This window comes from Macaca mulatta, chromosome 2 (genome assembly GCF_049350105.2).
Source record: "Macaca mulatta isolate MMU2019108-1 chromosome 2, T2T-MMU8v2.0, whole genome shotgun sequence".
Taxonomy (NCBI): Eukaryota; Metazoa; Chordata; class Mammalia; order Primates; family Cercopithecidae; genus Macaca; species Macaca mulatta.
Genome location: NC_133407.1, coordinates 42407309 through 42432956, shown reverse-complemented (window position 1 = coordinate 42432956; position 25648 = coordinate 42407309). Strand labels below are relative to the sequence as shown.

At 40.1% G+C, this 25648-nt stretch overlaps 1 long non-coding RNA gene across 1 annotated transcript in view; it reads right to left on the bottom strand.

Annotated features, from left to right (window-relative positions):
* Window positions 1-25648, bottom strand: part of LOC144339029 (uncharacterized) — a 55508-nt gene that overhangs the window by 12884 nt on the left and 16976 nt on the right. The window contains exons 2-3 of the long non-coding RNA XR_013413584.1: window positions 12556-12679; window positions 8799-8897 (exon numbers count right to left, since the gene is read on the bottom strand). This is a non-coding gene — a long non-coding RNA (uncharacterized LOC144339029). The remainder of the gene's footprint in view (window positions 1-8798; window positions 8898-12555; window positions 12680-25648) is intronic.

Sequence of the window (25648 nt, the reverse complement as noted above, 5' to 3'; positions counted from 1 at the left end):
CTAGGCCCAGAAGTTTTAAGTGCCTTGCCCAAGACCACTAAATGAGGAAAAAGCAAAGAAGCTGGGACTTGAGCCCAGCTATGCAGGGGCTGGAGCTCTACTGTCCGTACCTGACCATCTTCCACAGACCCAGGCTTAATACCCATTATACTGTTCCTGTGAGTTCCTGAACTCCTGGTTGTGTGACCATTTCAGTTGGATGGAACTGGCCTTTGTCATTTTTACGGAAATAAAAGAAGGGAGGTTTTCCTCAATAAATGGAGGATATAAAATAAGATTATAGAAGTAATTTTTCCTCAGGCTTTTCATTTTAAAAAATTTCAAAGATACAGAATGCTGAAAGAGGAACACTTATATCATACATCTAGATTTAATAACTGTTAACATTTTGCCACATTTACTGTACTCAGTAGACTACACATTTTTCAGAATTATTTGAGAATAAGTTGCAGACATCAGTACACTTCACCACTAAACACTTAAACATGTACCTCCTAAAAACAAGGATATTCTCCTACAGAATGGTAGTACCTAAGAAAGGGTAATACTTAAATGCTTTAGTAATACTAAATACTTTAATAATACTACTTGTTATTAAATACCACTAATAATAATAGTAAAGTAATACTTAAGAAAATTAATAATTTCCAGTGTATAATATCCAGTTTAAATTCAAATATCCTCGATTGTCTCTAAAATGACTTTTTGGAAAAAAGCAGGATCCCATCAGAGATCGACACTTTGTCAGTCTGTATAAGGACACCAGTCATAGTAGATTAGGGGTCCACCCTACCTCATTGCGACCTCATCTTAACTAATAACATTTGCAACGACTCTGTTTCCAAAGAAGCTCACACTCTGAGCTATTGGGGATTAGGACTTAAACATGAATTTTGTGGAGGGACACCATTCAGCCCATAGCAACCGCAAGAGATTGATGTTGGTATGTCTCTTTAGCCTCTTTTAATTGACAACATCCTCACCACTTTTGTTTTATGTTTTTATGACATTGACTTTTTAAACAGTACAGGGCAATTTTCTTGTAAATAGTCCACATTCTGGATGTGTCTCGTTGTTTCCTAGCCTCCTAGCCTTTCAGTGACCGGCTGAGCCCAGGGAAGCAGAGTGGCGAGGAATTATGTGAATTTCATGGTAAATAAAAGTTGTGATGTGTGGAGAGGCAGAATGATGCCTTGGCAGAGAGCAGGACAAGCATTCAGGAGACCCAACTGCTGCCTACCAGTTGTCTGCCTCCTTGGACTTCCCCACCAACCCACCATGCGTAATGGGGGACATGTCCAGGTGATGTACATGGTTAGCAAATACAGCCTTAGGGAAGGGCTCAAAAAAGGATAGGAGCACATGAAAGAACACAACAGTCAACTTGAAGGCAACCCAATTGGTCAAAACCGGAACGAACTGAGAAATAAGTAAACAAGCAAAGTATTGCATTATAATTCATAAAATAAATATCCATGATTCCTTACTGATATAAAAATAAAAATTCCAAAAATAAATTGGGAAGAAGGGATAGTTCTTACTTACAGAAGAATTCCAATTAATAAATGTAGATGAAATGGGAAAATATTTTTAAAAGTCACCATTAGGTAAACACCACAGTAATAATTATTACAGGCAAAATCTACCAATAGATGCTCAAATTAGTATGAGAAACTTTGAGGAGAAACAAAATAGTTGCATAGTCCCAAATATGTCCTTCAAGATACTCACTAATTATGAAAAGAAAAATGGTAATTTTACAGTGAAGAAAGCCAGCAGATATTGCCTTCACCAAATGATCAAGGTTAATTATCACCAATAATAAGACTTATTGACATCATGTACTCCCTGATCCATAGGCTGAGAAGGTCATATCACTGTTGTATGCCTGCCAAAAATGCATAACCTCAACTCAATAGTGAGAAAACATCAAGCAAACTCCCATTGACAGTTATTCTGCAATATAACTGACTTGCCCTCTTTAAAAGTGGCAAGGTCACAAAAGACAAGCAAAGACTGGAAAGACTGAGGAAATGTCACAGATTGGAGGAGACCAAGGAGACATGGCAACTGAATGCGGTGTGAGATCCAATCAGTGAAAGAACTGGTGAAAATCACATTAGGCCTGTTGCTTAATAGTAATTAACAACATTCATAATAACATCACTAATAGCACCCATGTTAATTTCATGATTTTGATCACCATACTATGGTTATTTAAGATGTTCCTTTAACACTTAGGGAAGCCAGGCAATGCACATATGAGTACTCACTGTACATTTTTTGCAACTTTTCTGTAAGTCAAAATTTGTTTCAAAAGAAAAAGTTAAAAAAAAAAGATAGCTGCATGTGTAAGTAAAGTTGAAAGTCTCCTAGCCACTGTGGTCTGAAGGACACAGATGACAGTCCCCTACCTTCAACATTTTCCTCAGCAGCCTGTCAAGATGCCTGAAATCCCACCATTCAAGTCACATTACTTTCTTTCTTTTCTTTTTTTTTTTTTGGAGACAGAGTCTCGCACTGCCTCCCAGACTGGAGTGCAATGGCGCAATCTCGGCTAACTGCAACCTCTGCCTCCCAGGTTCAAGCAATTCTCCTGCCTCAGCCTCCTGAGTAGCTAGGATTACAAGCATCTGCCACCACACCCAGCTAATTTTTGTATTTTTAGGAGAGACAGGGTTTCATTATGTTGGCTAGGCTGGTCTCAAACTCCTGACCTCAGGTAATTCATTAGTTTCAACAAATATTTTGTGTTTCTGAAAGTCCAAAGAGCCACGTAACGTATTTATTGAGCACTTTCTATGTTCAGGGACCTGCTAGGTACTAGGAATAGGTAGTGGATAAGACAGACAACACCTCTGCCCACCTAGAGCTTATATTCAGCTGTAGTCTCTTAGTATGACGTTAAGATGAGTTGCTTTGCTTCAATTCCTACAGAGGCCATAAACCAGGATCCTAAGAAGAGGTAAATTTGGGTAAATGAAAGAGGGGAGGCTAAGGCTTAGAGCATACAGCAGATGCTGTTTGGAGAAGGCAGGCCTGCACAGGGGCTGCTGAAAGATTCAAGAAGTAAGTGTGACATTGAGACAAGTAGGATGGGGCACTGGGAGAAATACAGCTTGAGGAGTTGAATACACATGAAATCTGAATTGAACCCAAAATAATAACAATAGCTAACCCCTGGAAAGCACTGGTTATGTGGCAGGTACTGTTCTCACGAATTTATGTGTGTAGTGACTCCTTAGACCCTTGCAGCAGCCCTGTGAGGCAAGGTACTGTTATTATCCCTTTTTGCAGATAAAGGAGCTGAGGCACTGAGGGTCACACAGCTGGTACATGCTGGAGTCTCGCCATGGGCCTGGGCAATTTGTCTCTAGAGACAGTGCGCCTCACACACATGCTCTGCTGCTGTTCCCAGAGCTGAGCGACACTACTTTGGCACAGAGAAGGAAGGAAAATGGCAGAGCCAAGATCAAGCCCTCATATCTAGGTCTAAAGGAGCAAAAAAGAAAGAAGAAGAAGAAGAAGAGGAAGAGGAAGGAGTAGGGGAGGGGAGGGGGGAGGGGAGGGGAAGGGGGCTGAGTCTTGCTTTGTGTGAATGCTGCTATGTCTTAGACAAGATACCCAGTGCTTTCCCTGTATTAGTATCTAAAATTCATGCTTCTGAGATACCGTCATTCTCATTTTACAGAGGAGGCTTAGAGAGGTGAAGTATTTTGCCCAAGGTCACATAGTTCTAGTAACAGGTGAAGCCAGGATTTAGCTGATTTATGGAAAGCTTTAGATTTGGTTGCTCTCAGTCTCACCACTGGCCTAGCGCTAAATAAGCATCTCTCTCTCTCTCTCTCTCCCCCCCCCCACCTTCACTCTTCCTCTCCCTCCCCCTGTCTCCTCTCACACACTAAAGTTAATTATTTAATGCCCGTAATATATATCTTGCGGATGACATTTTGCAGCACTGAGCTTTAAACAGTACATGTTTAAATACATTTAATCCAATGAATATTTCAAGGTAATTAATCTCCACAGGGTGAGAGAATGCTCAGGTTTCCCAGCACATCATAATACATCTGAATCAGCTGAGGAAATGATTTGCACACTCTGCAGTGGGTTGAGAAAGAAAGATTCACTTAAGGACTTTTAGATCTGACTCCCTGGTGTTAACGAGCAGAAAGGCTGCTAAAGAGAAGGATTAAGGCGCCTCCTAGTGGTTTTATTTATGCAAGGAGCGAATGTGGCTAACAACTATTGGGCAAGAGGACTACTTGTTTGAGTTGGCTGGGGTGGGAGGGTTTTGTTTTGTTTTTGTTTTTGGAGAGTACTACCCTGCAAATGTGTGCACATACACATAGGTACACACATGCATAATTCACATAATTTTTGTGTATCAAATACACATCACCATGGTACATGGCCCCTGGGTTATATATATGCTACTGTTTTATGAGTGTGGGAGTATGGTGGGATAACAGCGGGTGAGAATTTGCATGGGTGCCTACCCACATGATTTTGCCTGGACTCTCTAACCCTTCTGTGAGGTGTTGAGATGACTATATTTGTTGAAGATTTAGTTTGAGCCCATAGAACTCAATGAATGGAGTTAATTGGCCTGATTTCCAACTCATGACGTTAGTAATAGCTGCCGTCAACTGAAGGATTATAGCTGTGGCCATATATATGTGTGTGTTTCATATGCTATATCTATATATTACTATACATAGTCATAGTTATTATAATATATAATACAGTAATTATTACTATATTACTATTATAATAATAACTGTCTAGTAATATACAGATAGCTATATGTACATACAAATGTATATATATAATCCCACGTGATCCTCTTGTCAATGCTGTAAGAGATTAGTGTCATTAACCCACATTACTGATGAGAAAACTGAGGCTCAGAACTTAAGCAACTTTTCCAAAGTCACACAACTTGTCAAAACCAGGCCTGATGATTCCTGAGTCCATGTTATTAACCTTATACTGCCTTTGCATCTCATTTTACATGGCTGTGAACTTGTGCTAGCAGTATCAAATCAAATAATATTTATTATTTACCTACTAGAGGTACCTACTAGTACAAGACACTGTGCTTGGTACTTTTGAGGGAACACACACACACACACATGCACAAATTATGATGCTTATCCTCAAAAATTTAATAGTTTTATTGGATAAGATAATAAAGACTTTAAAATTTAAGTCTTTTTTGGAAAAAAAAGACTTGACAGCAAAAAATATATATATATATTTAAAGTGACAGAATAACCTTAGAAGGTAGGGCATTAGACAACACTTATTTAATTGCCAAATTAATAAGAATTATCATGGGGAAGGTCAATTCAGCGGGTATTTGAACTGGGTTTTGAAGGTTGAGTGAGCCGAAGGGGCAGGTAGTGCTTTCCTGAAAGGAGGCTACTCCAGAGAGCCATGAAACATGGCGAAGTAGCCAGAAACACTGGGCTGGGGGCCTGGAGCCCCAGAGACTCAGTCACAGGCCTGCTGAGGACATTTAGGCAAGGCATCCTTGCCTCTTTACACCTCAATCTCACCATCTGTACATTTAGGCAATTGGCCCCACTCAGAACCTCTTTGGCCTAAAATTCTACATTCCATACGTCTAGAAATTTGAACTGAGTCATAGTCCATAAAGGACTACAGAGTGTCAGGAAGTTTTATTGGTGGTGGAGTGGCTGAGCTGTCATTTCAACCTGCTCACCATCTGGAGGAGAAAGGGGCAATACCTCTCATCCACACTCATAAACATGCTGAAGGGTTCCTTTCATGGTTAATGGCAGCACACCCTCTGGCACATGCGGAAGGACCAAAGACATGTAGTACCGTTACCTAGATGGTGGGCATGGCATTACATATCAAGATGTTTTTCCTAGCATCATGATTTGGTGCCTTCCACATATATCACTGTGTAATAGAAAAAACACAGTATCAATGGGAACCCAATCTGACAAAACAACCATTGGTGTACTTCCCCATGAATGGTTTCTCATTCTCCACATGCACATTCTCACTTTATCTCCAGACCTTGTAAAATGCTGCTATCTCTGCTTGGAACAAACATACACACTCATACTCATGCACACACTCCTGTGCACATACACCTTTATTCATAATATTCACTGGCATTTATTAGGGGGTATGAATCCCAGATGATAGCTCAAGATCATGAGCAACATACTTTATTTATTGGTTAATACAGAACAGATTCCATATTCTGGTAGGTGGGAAGCAAATTTGGAGTATCTCTCTGTCCTCTTGATCACATCTAGATTCTGGGGTGGAATGAGGGGGAGCTTATGTAATGTCCTTGATGTTTCTTGTCCACACTGGCTGAGAGATCCCCTGACCTATCTGTCAGGGAGCCCATTGTGGAGATGCTCCTTGTTCCCAGCTCACAAGCTTTCTTAGTGGCTTCTGCGCCCATTCCCTGGCACACAAAAATTACTCTGCCATGCCCTGCCGTGCCACCTATGGTGCCTTCTCTACTCCCTCAAACACCCCTCACAGCCAACTCCATCCCTCTCTGGGTAATTTCAGCCCTCCTGGGCCTTTGTGCAGAAAAAGGGCACATGTACCTTTAGCTGTTGGGCTCCACAAATCTATTTGGTGTTTTTCTGGTCTTTTCCCCAGGGATACATCTAAAAATTCAAAAGCAGAAGACTCCTCTGCAGGACCAGCAGTAGCTGTACTTTCCTTCCCCATCCCTTCTTTCCTTAGGAATTCTTTCAGAATTTCAGAAGTTGGAAGCTTTCAGATGGTTTCTTCGTGCAAGAGTTCAGTCCAATCAGGAGAATGCCCTGGGCAGGGTAATAATAAGGAACATACAATAAAATAACTGATCTTTGGAGGTGTCAACACTGAGGAACAACTGGAAACTGTCAGAGAACAGGGAGAAATGACAACCAAATACAATGTGGTATGTTGAGTGGGATCCTGGAACAACAAAAACAACAAAAAAAAAATACATTAGTGGAGGCCAGGAGTGGTGGCTCATGCCTGTAATCCCAACAGTTTGGGAGACCGAGGCAGGCAGATCACCTGAGATCAGGAGTTTGAGACCAGCCTGGCCAACATGGCAAAACCCCGTCTATACTAAATACACAAAAATTAGCCAGGCGTGATGGCACATGCCCGTAGCCCCAGCTACTCGGGAGGCTGAGAGAGGAGAATCACTTGAACCTGGAGGTGGAGGTTGCAGTGAGCCAAGATCATGCGACTGCACTCCAGCCTTGGTTAATTGTGTTGTACCAATGTTAATTTCCCAGTTCTGATCCTTGTTCTGTGTTTACACAAGATGTTAACAATTGGGATTGTATAGGTGAAGAATATATTAAAACTTTGTACTATTTTGCAATTTTTCAGTAGCCACATGTTCATTGCTAGTACATAGCAATAAATTGATTTTCGTATGTTCATCTTGTATCCTACAAGTCAGCTAAACTCACTTATTACAGTTTTTATGTAGATTACTTGGGATTTGCTGTATAGACTACTATGTCATTTGCAAACAGGGACAGCTTTATTTCTCCTCTCTAATATGTATGCTTTTTATTTCCTTTTCTTGCATTTTTGCTTGGGTTAAAATGCCTATCACTATGCTGAGTAAGAGTGATGAGAGTGGAGATCTTTGCCTCGTTCCTGATCATAGGGGAAAAGCATATCTTGTGTCATTATTGTATTTTTCACTTCTAAAATTTCCATTTGGTTCTTCTTTATATCTTTCATTTCTTTGCTGATACTTGCTTTTTACTTTTCTAAGACTTTTAACTTTTGTTTCAAGTATGTTCATTAATGGCTTGTTGAAACACTTTTATGATGGCTGTTATAAAATCTTTGTCATATAATGCTAAAATTTCTGGCATCATGGTATTGACATCTATTGACTGTCTTTTTCATTCAGTTTTAAATCTTCCTGGTTCTTGATGTGACAGGTGATTTTCAATAGAAACCTGATCATTTCGATGAAACGATCTTTATCTTCTCTGAACCTTCTGTTTCAGCTGACTTCTTCTGACACACTGCTCCAGCAAGGTGGTAAGGGGTGGAAGGGCATCTCATTACTGCCACGAGTAGGTTCCCCACTCATCCTCCATGGACACTTGACAGGATAGGGGATTCTTTGCCACTGCTAGGTGGGATTAGAAGTTCCAGCTTCCCACAAGTCCTCTCTACTGAGACTTCCCTAGCTGGGAGGAGTAGGAGTACCTCATTACTATTCCCCACATGGCCTCTGCTGATGCCATGGGGGTGGCTGGGGGAGCGGCTTTCTTACTGCTAGGCCTTCTCTAATACTACCCCCTAGGATGGTGGAGGAACACCTCATTACTGATAGTTAAGGGAAGAAGTCCAGGCTTCCCACATGGTCTCCACTGACACTGTGGAGGGGTGGGTCTCCTTATCACCCAGTGGGGATTAAGGTCCCAACTCTCTACTTGGCCTTCTCTGGCACCATCCCAGTAGGAGGGTTGGGACAGTTCATCACAGCTGGGTGAGGGTGGACATTTAAGCTCATAACTTGGTCTTTGTTGGCATAAGAGGGGTGGAGCAGCATTTTTTTCCTATGGTGCTTGGCTGGAGTACAAAAGTTATTACAGTTATCATCTAAAAGTTTTCTGCCTTGCTAGGCTGCCTTTTCCTGGTCCACTGGTTAATGGGAAGAGGCTTTCATTTGGGCTACTTTTGTTTGTGCCTATTGGTGTTTCTATGTTGCTGACTCCTTCAGCTCCAAGTCTGGGAAATACAGTGCAGAAAAGAAAACCGAGGGAACTCACCATTGTGTCATTATTTGGGTTCTGAAGTCCCTAGATGGTCTCTTATGGTCTTTTACACTTAGGGAGAGAAATAGGGGGAAATATGTCTACTCCATGTTCCTGGAAAAGTAAAAAACTGAAAGTAAAAAACTGATTTTACAAATTTGAAAACATCTTGAATCATTAGGAGTTCTTGAGTCTATGTCCTGAGTCCTTTCTTTTTTTTTTTTTTTTTCTTTTGAGACGGAGTCTCACTCTGTGGGCTGGAGTGCAGTGGCATGATGTCAGCTCACTGCAAGCTCTGCCTCCCAGTTCATGCCATTCTCCTGCCTCAGCCTCCCGAGTAGCTGGGACTACAGGTGCCCACCACCACACCTGGCTAATTTTTTGTATTTTTAGTAGGGAGGGGGTTTCACTGTGTTAGCCAGGATGGTCTCGATACCCTGACCTCGTGATCCACCTGCCTCAGCCTCCCAAAGTGCTCGGATTACAGCCGTGAGCCACCACGCCCAGCCGTGTCCTTTCTTTCCCTACCCCCACTAGACTAGAAGGGACTCCTTGTGTATCTGTTTTCACCAATACATCTTGTCCCTGGGATAATAATTATAGAATAGCACCCTAAATAAAAGGAGAGGGGGAGGGGAATGAGAGCACAAACGGTATGTGGAAATACCAGGTGCCAAAAAATTAGGTTAATATTTTTAAAAGATACCCTTATCTCAAATACATTATCTTTATATCCTTTGCAGCAATATATGAGTTAGGTGTTATTAACATTTTACACTGAAAGACTGAGGTTGCTGAAGGTGGCAAACTTCTGTATGTCAAGAAAGCATGAAGAGATGAAACCAGCTAAGTCTGTCCTTTTTATTATGTAAGCAAAGGTTTCCCAGAACCCCTCACCAGCAGACTTCTACTTGCATCTCACTACTACAACAATGATGTCACATGGCCATCCCTCACTGCAAGCAAATATGGAAGAGCTAGTGAATGTTTCAAGCGGATGGCAATGAGGAGAAGGTTCAGAATGGCTGTTGGATCCTCCCCTCTTCAGTTTTGCCATAATCTGTAACTATTAATAAGGAGCCTCCTTCCTAGTCAGGTTGCCCCAAATCTCTGGGGAGCCTACTGCATTTTTCAAGGGCATAGTCAATATGCTTTCATATTTGAAAACTTTAAAAATGAATAATATGTATAAAGAAAATTAAACTTAATATCTACTTGATGTCTGCAATTATGTGAAAGATGTAGTGTTTAATATAGGGGGCAGAATTTTTACATTTAAACAAAAGGGCATGAATTTAAACAGGTTAAAAAGCATTGTATTAAGAAGTAAGCACTGGCCAGGCGCGGTGGCTTACACCTATAATGCCAGCACTTTGGGGAGGCTGAGGTGGGCAGATCACCTGAGGTCAGGAGTTCGAGACCAACCTGACCAACATGGTGAGACCTTGTCTCTACTAAAAATGCAAAAATTAGCTGGGTGTGGTGGCAGGCGCCTGTAATCCCAGCTACTTGGGAGGCTGAGGTGAGAGAATCGCTTGAACCTGGGAGGCACAGGTTGCAGTGAGCTGAGATTGTACCACTGCACTGCAGCCTGGGCAAGAAGAGAGAAACTCTGTTTCAAAAAAAAAAAAGTGAGCACCGTGGGCACTATTAAGAGCACTACCCAATACCCTAAGGTTACAGGAACTCCATTGGCCACATACAAAGATAAGCTGACCACCATCTTTGTCAGCTACAACTTATCTATGGAAGAAGGCCGTGTTCTCTGGACCTGTTGAGTGTCAAGCTGCAAGGTGTCATAAATAGTTTGGTGGCCCTGTTAGTGTTAGCTGTTCTTAAAGGAACAAGGAGATCCACAGTGGTAGGGAGAGAGGAAGACACATGCTGTCAGCCACAGCCAGGGCTAAGTGCCTTGCTGGCAGCGTTTTCCTTCAGGGTTACCCAGCACACAAGGTAGCCAAGCTCAGGTAATTTTAGGAAAAGATCTTCCACTCCACATGATTGCTAATTGCCTACGAAACAAAGCACAGTAGAAATAGCAGGCAGATATGAAACTGCAAATGTTGGTGATAACTGTATTTAACCTCTCCTAAAGGAACACTAAAGAGACTTTAATACTTTTGAGGGGGGAACCCCAATGTGTGAAAAGAGAAACAGCAATTGCTGACAGAGTCACTTTCCACCTGAAGGAACTGTGCCAAAATCAATTTCTAATAGGAGGGAAGGGTAATGAGAGTGCATTGTGGATTACAGTCACATTCTACATCTCTAAAAGCTTCTCTAGACAGACTGTAAATTACGTTGACCTTAAAGAAAATGTTCACACTAAAGTCTTTGGTTTTTATGAACATTCCACCTGGATAGCGTGACCTGGCTTTAGATAAAATAAGAAATAAACCAAGAAACCAACAGCCATACAGAGCCAGCAGTCAGAACTGGTTTGATGATTGATTCTGACTGTTTTCTTCCTGCCCATATATCTAGAGAGCAAAGAGCATTATTTTCATAAATGATATCCAAACCCAAGTCCAATCTGGAATGGCTATTTGATATCCCAACCTTGCTTTGACAACTGCTAAAATCAATGTGATATTTGCGGCATTAAAAACAACAGACACCGACTCTGGGAAACTTAAGCCTAAAAGGTATGTATCAAAAGTATATTAGCTGGGGAACAAGGCAGAGCCATGATCGTACCACAGGACATGTTTGCTCAGCACAGCATCATAGGCACTACAAGCACTATAAGTATCCCTGCCTCTAAATCTTCTCCACTGCTGCTGTTGCATTTCACTGCCCTGGACATGCTCTCTATGCTACCACTCTGCTGCAAATTATCACCAGCTGACCAGCCTCTCAAGATTCAGTTCTGGCAGGAATACCTGTAAGGTGCTACTACAACAACCTATCAGGTTGTACTGAGACCACACGACCACACTTAAGCACAAGGTGCCAGGGTATGGGGAATTCTCCATACAGGAAGGGTATACTGGGCAGCCAGAACAACAAATCCATTGTAAATGAGTTTAAAAAAATAAAGGGCCACTCCTATATGATGTCAAAATTTCTAAATATATAATACTATACATGATACTATTTATTATATTCCATATACATACATATACATACACACATACATACATACATACATCCTAAAAAAAAATTAGTGTTTTCTGGAAATCAATCAATATTTATAGACAGGGTTACCATGAGTAGGTTTGGGTCCTGTGAAGACCTTATTTTCAAGTCCTTAGCAGTAGAAGACAGGCTAAAAATCTTTGCATGGGAGTTGCACTGGGTCCTTTTCCAGACTTCCGGGCTCCAGTGATTTGTACCAGTTCCCTGCCCTCTACACCTCCACCCCATCTTCTAGTCAACTTTTTTTTGACCCTTTTTTTCAGACATTCACTTCTGACCAAGATGTTACAGGAGACACAACATAGAAAGAAGGGAAGAGAACTAACTTTTGCAGAATGTTTATTTAATGAGTATTTTAGGAGCCTACTTAGCTTAACATTATCCTTATAGGAGGTAGAGCTGTAACTTTACAACACCCATCTGGGTTTAAAGCCCAGCTCTACCAGATATTGTGGCCTTGGGCAAATTATTTAACCTTTGTGACCACCATATTTCTCATCATAAAATGAGGGGCAAAAAGGCAGAATACAAGCCTCCACCTATTGTCCCACCTCCAAGGAAACCAAGTTAACAACTATATATACAAGCAAAGCACCTCCATAAGAACCACAAATCAGGTGAGCACTCATAGTACCTGGTTTTAACTTCATATCACTGAAAGAGGCACTGAAGAGGTAGAAAAAACAGTCTTGAAGCCCCAACACCACCCTTCCCTCATCCGCAGCACTGCAGCATGGTGTGGAGAGTATTTCTGGGTGCTGGGGAGAGTGAGAACACAGCAAGTGTGAGGCGTTGATGAACTCAGTGCTGTCTGTTAGACCAGAAAGAAAAACCAGACCAAACTCAGCTTACATCCACCCATAGAGGAAGCATTTGGACTAGCCCCAGCCAGAGGGGAATCACTAATCCCCAGAGGTCAATTGCCACCATGGGCTAAAGGGCTCTGGGTCTCTAAGTAAATTTGAAAGGCTGTCTAGGCTGTAAGAACTGAACTCATAGGTGAGTGGTAGTGCTGAACCGGGCCCAGAGACGGTGGACTGGGGGGCATGTGACTACTGAGACACCAGCAGGGGTAGCCAAGAAAGTGCTGGCATCACCCCTCCCCTAACTCTGGGCTACACAACTCATGGCTCCAAAACACAGCCCTTCCTTTGACTTGAGGAGAGGAGAAGGAAGAGTGGAGGGGATTGTGTCTCGTATCTTTGATACCACAGCAGAATAAGGCACTGGTCAGAGTCATGAGGCCCCTGTTCCAAGCCCTAGTTCCTAAATGACATTTCCAGAAAGACCCTGGGGCAGAAAAGAATCTGCTGCCTTGAAGGGAAGAACCCAGTCCTGGCAGCATTGATCACATGCTAACTGAAGAGCCTTTGGGTCTTCAATAACCAGCAGTGATGCCCAGGTACTATGTTGAGGGCCTTGGGTGAGCCTCTGAAACTTGCTGGCTTCTGGTACCAGCTTGACCACAGGGGAGTAGAGCACCAAGTGGGCTCTTAGGGTCCCCAATTCAAAGACTTAACTCTTGGATGGCATTTCTGGACCCACCCTGGGCCAGAAGGGAGTCCATTGCTGTGAAGGGTGGGTCCCAGGTAAGACAGCATTCACCACAAGCTGACTGAAGAGCCCTTGGGCCTTAAGGGAACATCAGACGCGGTCTGGTAGAACTCCCCATGGCCTGTAATGGTGGTAGCTACAGGATGAAGCTTTTCTGCCTTTGTAAAGAGGAGGGAAGAGTGGGAAGGACTGCCGTCTTGTAGCTTGATGGCCAGCTCAGCCACAATACAAAAAACACCAGGTAGACTTCTAAGGATTTTGACTCTAGTCTCTGACCCCAGATGGCACCTCTAGACCCATCTGGGGCCTGGGGGAATTCACCAACCTGGACACAAGCCTGGCTGACTTTGCCACCTGCTGATTGTAAAGCCACAAGTCCTTGAGCGAACAAAGGCAATAGCCAGGGAGTGGTTCAGCAGGCCTTGGGTGAGACCCAGTACTGTGCTGGCTTCAGGTCTGACCCAGCGAGTCATAGTGGTGGTGGCTGCAGGGGTGCATGTGTCACTCCACACCCAGCTTTAGGTGGCTCAGAACTGAAAGAGAGAGACACTGTGTGTTTGGGAAAAAGTAAGTCAAGAGAACAAGAGTCTCTGCCTGGTAATACAGAGAATTCTCCCAGATCTTGTCCAAGACCATCAAGGTGGTACCTCTATGAGTCTTCAAGAATCATAGAGTTACTGAGCATGGGGTGCCCCCTAAAACAGATACAGCTTAGATCTCAACACCCAAGTCCTTTCAAATGTCTGAAAAATCTTCTCAACAAGTACAGGTACAAAGAAGCCCAGACAGTTAAAACTATAATAAATACCTAACTCCTCAATGCCTAGACATCTACAAGTATAAAGATAATCCAGGAAAACATGACCTCACCAAATGAACTAAATAAGGCACCAGGGAGCAATCCTGGAGAAACATAAATATGTTACCTTTTAGACAGAAAATTCAAAATAGCTGTGTTGAGGAAACTCAACTTCAAGATAATACAGAGATGGAATTCAGAATTCTATCAGCTGGATTTCACAAACAGATTGAAATAAAAAGAATCAAGCAGAAATTCTGGAGCTGAAAAGTGCAATTGGCACACTGAACAATGCATCAGAGTCCTTTAATAGCAGAATGAATCAGGCAGAAGAAAAAAATTAGTGAACTTAAAGACAAACTATTTGAAAATACACCATCAGAGGAGACAAAAAAAAATAAAAATAAAAAACAATGAAACATGCCTGCAGGACCTAATAAATAGCCTCAAAAGGACAAATCTATGAGTTATTTGTCTTAAAGAGAAGGTAGAGAAAGAGATAGGGGTAGAAAGTTTATTCAGAGGGATAACTGAACTTCCCAAACCTAGAGAAAGATATTAATATACAAGTACAAGAAGGTTATAGAACATCAAGCAGATTTAACCCAAAGAAGACTACCTCAAGTTGTTTAATAATCAAACTCCCAAGGATCAAGGATAAAGAAAGGATCTTAATAGCAGCAAGAGAAACAAAATAAATATCACACAATGGAGCTCCCATACATTTAGCAGCAGACTTCTCAGTGGAAACCTTACAGGCCAGGAGACAGTGGCATGACATACTTAAAGGGCTGAAGGAAATTAACTTTTGCCCTAGAATAATATATCTGATGAAAAACTTTTCAGACATGAAGGGGAAATAAAGACTTTCTTGGACAAACAAAAGCTGAAGGATTTCATCAATGCCAGATCTGACTTACAAGAAATGCTAAAGGGAGTACTTCAGAAAGAAGAGGATGTTAATGAGCAATAAGTAATTACCTGAAGGTACAAAACTCACTGGTAATATTAAGTACATAGAAAAACACAGAATATTATAACACTGTTTAACTGTGGTACATAAACTACTCTTATCCTAAGTAGAAAGGCTAAATGATGAACCAATCAAAAATAACAACTACAACAACTTTTCAAGACAATGACAGTACAATAAGATATAAACAGCAACAACAAAAAGTTAAAAAGTGGAGGGATAAAGTTAAGGCATATGATTTTTATTAGTTTCTTTTTTGCTTGTTTGTTTATGGCAAATAGTGTTAAGTTGGTATCAGCTCAAAATAATGGTTTATAAGATAGTAGTTGCAAGTCTCATTGTAACCTCAAACCAAGAAACATATACCAAATACATAAAAAAATAAAAAGCAAGGAAGTAAATTATATTGCCAGAGAAAATCACCAAAGGAAGATAGGAAGGAAAAAAAACAAGAAGACCACAAAACAACTGGAAAACAAATTACAAAATGACAGGAGTAAGTCCTTACTCATCAATAATAAATGTAAATGGACTATACTCTCCAATTAGAAGACATAAAGTGGCTGAATGAATGAAAAAACAAGAACCACTTATCTGTTGCCTACAAGAAACACAATTCACCTATAAATACATACACAGACTGAAAATGAAAGGATGGAAAAAGATATGCCATGCTAATGAAAACCAAAGAAGAACAGAAGAGCAGAAGTAAATAGAGCAGTAGCTATATTAATATCACACAAAATAGATTTCAAGACAAAAAGTGTAAGAAGAGACAAAGAAGATCACTGTATAATGATAAAGAGGCCAATTCAGCAAAAGAATATAACAATATACATGTACCCAGCACTGTAGCATCCAGATATATAAAGCAAATATTATTAGAGCTAAAGAGAGAGATAGGACCCAATACAATAATAAAGTGGAGACTCGAACATCCCACTTTCAGCATTGGACAAACTTCCAGGCATAAAATCAATAAAGAAACATCAGTCTTAATATGCACTATACACCACATGGATCTAATAGATATTTACAGAAAATTATATCTAAGAGATGCAGAATGCACTCTCTTTTCCTCAGCACGTAGATCATTCTCAAGGATATATCACATGTTTGGTCACAAAACAAGTCTTAAAACATTCAAGAAACAAATGAAACAATATCAAGCATCTTCTCTGACCACAATAGAATAAATAAACCTAGAAATCAATAGCTACAGGAATTTATGAAACTACACAAATATATGGTAATTAAATAGTATGCTCCTGAATAACCAGTGGGTCAATGAAGGAATTAAGGAAATTGAAAAATGGGTTGAAACAAATTATAATGGAAACACAACATATCAAAACCTATGGAATACAGAAAAAGGAGTCCTAAGATGGAAGTTTATAAGTGTCTACACCAAAAAAGAGGAAAAACATCAAAGAAACAATCTAATGACACATCTTAAAAAATTAGAAAAGCAAGAAAAAACCAGACCCAAAATTAGTAGAAGAAAAGAAGTAATAATAATTTCAGCAGTTTCAGGTTACAAAATCAATGTGCAAAAATTACTAGCCTTTGGGAGATGTGGAGGAAATGGTAGATAGGAAACAGGGCTAATGTGCAATTCCCACACAGACAGACAGAACAGTATGTGGAGACTCACACTGTAATCTTTTGCTCCAAGAATCACTGCAGAAACATACCAGGAAAACCAAAATAATTCATAGATCCTTTGAAAGAACTGGGACACCCCTGCAAATTCCATGAAACAGGCAAAAAACTGTGAGTGTTCAAAGTGTAGAGGGGGGCAAACCTGCCTCCAAACACATATCCCCACTGGGGAATCTGAAAATACAGATCCCAGGAGAAGGATTTAACCTTACCTAGAAATGAAATTGATTTAGGGAGCTGCACAAAATATAAAAATAGAAGTAGCAGCAGGAAGTGCCTTGAAGGCACTCCCACTAGCTTGAGCCCAGGGAAGCCGTCCCTGAGTACAACTCATATGGGCCCTTGGGAAGGCAGCCAGTGGTATTAAGGAGAGGTCACAGTGCAAAGGAAGCTCCCAACTGAAACTAGTAGTGGTTTCAACTGGGCACAAATTTTCTCAAGTGGAGTCTGGGGGATGAGTGGGAGCTGCTGCAGGTACAAGTGTAGGAGCACAGGAGTTGGCAACAGGGTGGGCACATGGGGAGAGGTAAGGTCCAAAGGCCGTGCCTTCTTTCTCTGTGGGGTAGTTCACAGCCTGGGGCAAGGTCTGAGCGAGGCACCATGGGAGCAACACCAGCCCTGCCAACTGCATGGGAGCTGAGAGAGACCTTTTGTTACCAACCATCCCCCACTTCCCAGGCAAACTATTATGACACAGCAGAAGTGACAAAGAGTCCCTCTGGAACATAACCCCATTGGCCTGAGAAACACCCCACAACCCCTACAGGGGATATAACAAGTTCCACCCAAGAAGAGTTTCAGCCCAGACTCACCTAATTCTGCCCCCAACTGAGGGTATTTCCCCACCTACCCTGGTAGCCAAACACAAAACATAGAAACTCTTGGGAACTTTAGGGCCCCGCCCACCACCTGAGAAACCAAAATACTTACCCTGGCCATCTTAGGGAAAGTTTAGGGAACTCTACTGCTACTACAGCTGGAACTCTCTTGAAAGCACCACCTCCTGGTTGGAGGCCAACCAACTTAGGCCATTACAGCAACTCATGACAGAATAACCATGACTCTAGGCAGGAGAATACAATACCTAATTCCACTGCCTGCAACGTCCTGGCTAACCAGAGGTCCTGAGTGTGCCCACCTAACAACTTCATTGCTAGCATAACCAACATTCAAAAAATCCAGTACACTAAACATATCTACAACCAGAGTCAACTTCAGTTTTCTGCCACCTCTACCAGAGCAGGTACTTGTATCCACAGCTGGGAGACCTGAAGACAGATCAATCACATCACAGGACTCTTTGCAGACATCCCCCAGCACCAGCCCAGTGCCTGGTAACCCTATTGGGTGGCTAGACCCAGAAGAGCAATAACAATCACTGTAGTCCAGATCTCAGGAAGCCCCATCCCTAGGGGAACAGGAAAAGCACCACATCAAGGAATCACTCTGTGGGACAAGAGAATCTGAACAGCAGGCTTGAGTTTCAGACCTCTCCACTGAAATCGTCTACCCAAATGAGAAGGAACCAGAAAAGTAATTTGGTAATATGACAAAACAGGGTTCTATGACTTTCCCAAAAGGTCACACTAGCTCCCCAGCAATGGATCCAAACCAAGAAGTAATCTCTGAATTGCCAGATAAAGAATTCAGAAGACTGATTATTAAGCTACTCAAGGAGATAGCACAGAAAAGTGAAAGCCAACTTAAAGAGATTTTTAACAAATACAGGGTATGGATGAAAACTTCTCCAGATAAACACATATCATAAAGAAAAAACATTCACAACTTCTGGAAATGAAACACTGCACTGGAAAGTGTCAACAGTAGACTAGAACAAGTAGAAGAAAGGACTTTAGAGCTCAAAGACCAGGATTTTGAATTAACTCAATCAGACAGACACAGAAAGAAGAATTTTTAAAAATGAACAAAGTTTCCAAGAAGTTTGGGATTACATTAAAGAAGCAAACCTAAGAATGATCAGCATTCCTGAGGAAAAAGAGAAATCTAAAAGTTTGGAAAACTTATTGGAAGGAATAATTGAAGAAAAATTCCCTGACCTTGCTAGAGATATAGAAATCCAAATACAATAAGCTGAAAGAACATCTGGGAAATTCATCACAAAAAGATCATGACCTAGGCACATAGTCATCAGGTTATCTAAAATCAAGATGAAGGAAAGACTCTTAAGAGTTGTGAGACAAAAGCATTGGATAACCTATAGAGAAAAACCAATAAGATTAACAGCAGACTTCTCAGCAGAAACCTTACAAGCCAGAAGGGACTGAAGTCCCATTTTTAGCCTCCTGAAACAAAATAATTGTCAGCCAAGAGTTTTGAATCCAGCAAACTAAGCTTCATAAATGAAGGAGAGATAAAATCTTTTCCAGACAAACAAAGGCTGAGAGAATTCACCACTACTAAGCCAGCACTATAAGAAGTGCTAAAAGGAGTTCAAAATCTTGAAACAAGACCTTGAAATACACCAAAATAGAACCTCCTTAAAGTATAACTCTCACAGGGCCTATAAAACAATAATAGGTAAAAAAAAAAAAAAAAAAAAAAAAAAAAAAAAAAAAACAGAGTATTAAGGCAACAACTAACATGATGAATAGAACAGTACCTCACATCTCAGTACCAATATTGAATGTAAGTGGCCTAAATGCTTCACTTAAAAGATGCAGAATGCCAGAATGGATAAAAATTCACTAAGTATCCGCTGCCTTCAAGAGACTCACCTAACTCATAAGGACTCACATAAACTTAAGGTAAAGGGGTGGGAAAAGATATTCCACAAATGGAAACCAAAATGGAAACCAAAAGCAAGCAGGAGTAACTATTCCTGTATCAGACAAAAGAGACTTTAAAGCAACAATGGTTATAAAAGAGACAAAGAAGGACATTATATAATGATAAAAGGACTAGTCCAACAGAAAAATATCACAATCCCAAATATATAAGCACCTAACACTGGAGCTCCCAAATTTATAAAACAATTACTACTAGACCTAAGAAATGAGATAGATGGCAACACAGTAACAGCAGAGGCCTTCAATAATCCACTGACAGCACTAGACAGGTCGTCAAGACAGAAAGTCAACACAGAAACAATGGACTTAATCTATACCCTAGAACAAATGGACTTAAAACATATTTACAGAACATTCTACCTAATAAGTGCAGAATATACACTCTTTTCCTCAGCACATAGAACATTAGAACATTCTCCAAGATAAGCCATGTGATAGATAGGTCACAAAACAAATCTGAATAAATTTAAGAAAATCAAAATTATATCAAGTATTCTCTTAGACCACAGTGGAATAAAATTGGAAAACTTCAAAAGCAACCCTCAAAACTATACAAATACATGGAAGTTAAATAATCTGCTCTTGAATAATCTTTAGTTCAACAATGAAATCAAGATGGAAATTAATAAGTTATTTGAGCTGAATGATAAATAGTGACATGAATTATCAAAACCTCTGGAATACAGTAAAAGCAGTGCTAACAGGAAAGTTCACAGCATCAAATGCCTACATCAAAAAGTCTGAAAGAGCACAAATAGACACTCCAGGGTCACACCTCAAGGAACTAGAGAAACAAGAACAACCCAAACCCAAACCCAGCAGAAGAAAAGAAATAACCAAGACCAGAGCAGGACTAAATGAAATTGACAAAAAAAAAAAAAAAATACAAAAGATAAACGAAACAATAAGCTGGTTCTTTGAAAAGATAAACAAAATTGATAGACCATTAGTGAGACTAATGAAGAAAAGAAGAGAGAAGATCCAAACAAGCTCAATTAGAAATGAAATGGGAGATATTACAACTGATTACACAGAAATACAAGAGATTATTCAAGTCTGCTATGAACACCTTTACTCACACAAACTAGAAAATCTAGAAGCGATAAATAAATTCCTGGAAATACACAGTCATCCTAGATTAAATCAGGAAGAAATAGAAACTCTGAACAGACCAATAACAAGTAAACAAATTGGAATGGTAATAAGGAAAAAAAAAAGTTGCCAACAAAAAAAGTCCAGGACCAGATGGATTCACAGCTGAATTTTATCAGACATTCAAAGAATTGATACCAATCTTACTGAAACTATTCCAAAAGATAAAGAAAGAGGAAATTCTCCCTAAATCATTCTGTGAAGCCAGTATTATGCTAATTCTAAAACCAAGAAATGACATAACAGGAAAACTACAGACTAATATCCTGGATAAACATAGATGCAAAAATCCTCAAGAAGATACTAGTCAACAAAATCCAACAGCATATCAAAAAAATAATATACCATGATCAAGTGGGTTTCATATCAGGGAATCAGGGATGGCTTAACATACACAAGTCAATAAATGTGATACATCACATAAACAAAATTTAAAATAAAAATCATATGATCATCTCAATAGATGCAGAAAAAGCATTTGACAAAATCCAGCATCCTTATGATTAAAACCCTCAGCAAAATTGGCATAGAAGGGATACACCTGAAGGTAACAAAAGCCATCTATGACAAACCCATAGCCAACATTATGCTGAATAGGGAAAAGTTGAAATCTTCCCCCTGAGAATGGGAACAAGATAAGGATGCCCACTTTCACCACTTCTTCTTCTCTTTTTTTTTTTTTTTTTGTTATACTTTAAGTTCTAGGGTACATGTGCACAACGTGCAGGTTTGTTACATATGTATACATGTGCCATGTTGGTTTGCTGCACCCATCAACTCATCATTTACTTTAGGTATTTCTCTTAATGCTATCCTGCCCCAGTCCCCTACCCCATGACAGGCCCCAGTGTGTGATGTTCCCCACCCCATGTCCAAGTGTTCTCATTGTTCAATTTCCACCTATGAGTGAGAACATGCAGTGTTTGGTTTTTTGTCCTTGTGATAGTTTGCAGAGAATGATGGTTTCCAGCTTCATCCATGTCCCTGCAAAGGACATGAACTCATCCTTTTTTATGGCTGCATAGTATTCCATGGTGTATATGTGCCACATTTTCTTAATCCAGTCTATCATTGATGGACATTTGCGTTGGTTCCAAGTCTTTGCTATTGTGAATAGTGCTGCAAAAAACACACGTATGCATGTGTCTTTATAGTAGCATGATTTATAATCCTTTGGGTATATACCCAGTAATGGGATGGCTGGGTCAAATGGTAATTCTAGTTCTAGATCCTTGAGAAATCACCACACTGTCTTCCACAATAGTTGAACTAATTTACATTCCCACCAACAGTGTAAAGGCATTCCTATTTATCTATATCCTCTCCAGCATCCGTTGTTTCCTGACTTTTTAATGATCACCATTCTAACTGGTGTGAGATGGTATCTCATTGTGGTTTTGATTTGCATTACTCTGATGACCAGTGATGATGAGCATTTTTTCATGTGTCTGTTGGATGCACAGATGTCTTCTTTTGAGAAGTGTCTGTTCATATCCTTTGCCCATTTTTGATGGGGTTGTTTTTTTCTTGTAAATCTGTTTGAGTTCTTTGTAGATTCTGGATATTAGCCCTTTGTCAGATGGGTAGATTGCAAAATTTTTCTCCCATTCTGTAGGTTGCCTGTTCACTCTGATGGTAGCTTCCTTTGCCTTGCAGAAGCTGTTTAGTTTAATCAGATCCCATTTGCTTATTTTGGCTTTTGTTGCCATTGCCTTTGATGTTTGAGTCATGAAGTCCTTGCCCATGCCTATGTTCTGAATGGTATTGCCTAGGTTTTCTTCTAGGGTTTTATGGTTTTAGGTCTAACATCTAAGTCTTTAATCCATCTTGAATTAATTTTTGTATAAGGTGTAAGGAAAGGATCTAGTTTCAGCTTTCTACATACGGCTAGCCAGTTTTCCTAGTACAATTTATTAAATAGGGAATCCTTTCCCCATTTCTTGTTTTTTCATGTTTGTCAAAAATCAGATGGTTGTACATGCGTGGTGTTATTTCTGAGGCCTCTGTTCTGTTCCATTGGTCTGTATCTCTGTTTTAGTACCAGTACCATGCTGTTTTGGTTACTGTAGCCTTGAAGTATAGTTTGAAGTCAGGTAGCGTGATGCCTCCAGCTTTGTTCTTTTGGCTTAGGATTGTCTTGGCAATGCGGGTTCTTTTTTGGTTCCATATGAACTTTAAAGTAGTTTTTTCCAATTCTGTGAAGAAAGTCATTGGTAGCTTGATGGGGATGGCATTGAATATATAAATTGCTTTGGGCAATATGGCCATTTTCACAATATTGATTCTTCCATCCATGAGCATGAAATATTCTTCCATTTGTTTGTGTCCTCTTTTATTTCATTGAGGAGTGGTTTGTAGTTCTCCTTGAAGAGGTCCTTCACGTCCCTTTTAAAGTGGATGCCTAGGTATTTTATTCTCTTTGTAGTAATTGTGAATGGGAATTCACTCATTATTTGGCTGTTTGTCTGTTATTGGTGTATAGGAATTCTTGTTGTTTCTGCACATTGATTTTGTACCCTGAGACTTTGCTGAAGTTGCTTATCAGCTTAAGGAGATTTTGGGCTGAGACAATGGGGTTTTCTACATATGCAATCAGGTCATCTGCAAACAGGAACAATTTGACTTCTTCATTTCCTAATTGAACACCCTTTATTTCTTTCTCTTGCCTGATTGCCGTAGCCAGAACTTCCAACACTATATTGAATAGGAGTGGTAAGAGATGGCATCCCTGTCTTGTGCCAGTTTTCAAAGGGAATGCTTCCAGTTTTTGCCCATTCAGTATGATATTGGCTGTGGGTTTGTCATAAACAGCTCTTATTATTTTGAGATACGTTCCATCAATACCTAGTTTATTAAGAGTTTTTAGCATGAATGGCTGTTGAAGGCCGTTTCTGCATCTATTGAGATAATCGTGTAGTTTTTTGTCATTGGTTCTGTTTATGTGATGGATTATGTTTATTGATTTGCGTATGTTGAACCAGCCTTGCATCCCAGGGATGAAGCTGACTTGATCGTGGTGGATAAGATTTTTGATGTGCTGCTGGATTCGGTTTGCCAGTATTTTATTGAGGATTTTCACATCGATGTTCATCAGGGATATTGGTCTAAAATTCTCTTTTTTTGTTATGTCTCTGCCAGGCTTTGGTATCAGGATGATGTTGGCCTCATAAAATGAGTTAGGGAGGATTCCCTCTTTTTCTATTGATTGGAATAGTTTCAGAAGGAATGGTACCAGCTCCTCTTTGTACCTCTGGTAGAATTTGGCTGTGAATCCATCTGGTCCTGGACTTTTTTTGGTTGGTAGGCTATTAATTATTGCCTCAATTTTAGACCCTGTTACTGGTCTATTCAGGGATTCAACTTCTTCCTGGTTTAGTTTTGGGAGGGTGTATGTGTTCAGGAATTTATCCATCTCTTCTGGATTTTCTAGTTTATTTGTATAGAGGTATTTATAGTATTCTCTGATGGTAGTTTGTATTTCTGTGGGGTCGGTGGTGATATCCCCTTTATCAATTTTTATTGCATCTATTTGATTCTCCTTTTATTCTTTATTAGTCTGGCTAGCCATCTATCAATTTTGTTGATCTTTTCAAAAAACCAGCTCCTAGATTCATTGATTTTTTGAGGAGTTTTTTGTGTCTCTTTCTCTTTCAGTTCTGCTCTGATCTTAGTTATTTCTTGCCTTCTGCTAGCTTTTGAATTTGTTTGCTCTTGCTTCTCTAGTTCTTTTAAATGTGATGTTAGGGTGTCGATTTTAGATCTTTCCTGCTTTCTCTTGTGGGATTTAGTGCTATAAATTTCCCTCTACACACTGCTTTAAATGTGTCCCAGAGATTCTGGTACGTGGGGTCTTTGTTCTCCTTGGTTTCAAAGAACATCTTTATTTCTGCCTTCATTTTGTTATTTACCCAGTAGTCATTCAGGAGCAGGTTGTTCAGTTTCCATGTAGTTGTGCGATTTCAAGTGAGTTTCTTAATCCTGAGTTCTAATTTGATCGCACTGTGGTCTGATAGTTTGTTGTGATTTCTGTTCTTTTACATTTGCTAAGGAGTGCTTTACTTCCAATTATGTGGTCAATTTTAGAATAAGTGCAATGTGGTGCTGAGAAGAATGTATATTCTGTTGATTTGGGGTGGAGAGTTCTGTAGATGTCTATTAGGTCTGCTTGTTGCACAGTTGAGTTCAGGTCCTGGATATCCTTGTTAACCTTCTGTCTTGTTGATCTGTCTAATATTGACAGTGGGGTGTTAAAGTCTCCCATTATTATTGTGTGGAAGTATAAGTCTCTTTGTAGATCTCTAAGGACTTGCTTTATGAATCTGGGTGCTCCTGTATTGGGTGCATATATATTTAGGATAGTTAGCTCTTCTTGTTGAATTGATCCCTTTACCATTACGTAATGGCCTTCTTTGTCTCTTTTGATCTCTGTTGGTTTAAAGTCTGTTTTACCAGAGACTAGCATTGCAACCCCTGCCTTTTTTTTTTTTCTTTTTTCCGCTTTCCATTTGCATGGTAGCTCTTCCTCCATCCCTTTATTTTGAGCCTATGTGCATCTTTGCACGTGACATGGGTCTCCTGAATACAGTACACTGATGGGTCTTGACTCTTTATCCAATTTGCCAGTCTGTGTCTTTTAATTGGAGCATTTAGCCCATTTACATTTAAAGTTAATATTGTTATGTGTGAATTTGATCCTGTCATTATGATGTTCGCTGGTTATTTTGCCCATTAATTGATGCAGTTTCTTCATAGCATCGATGGTCTTTACAATTCAGCCTGT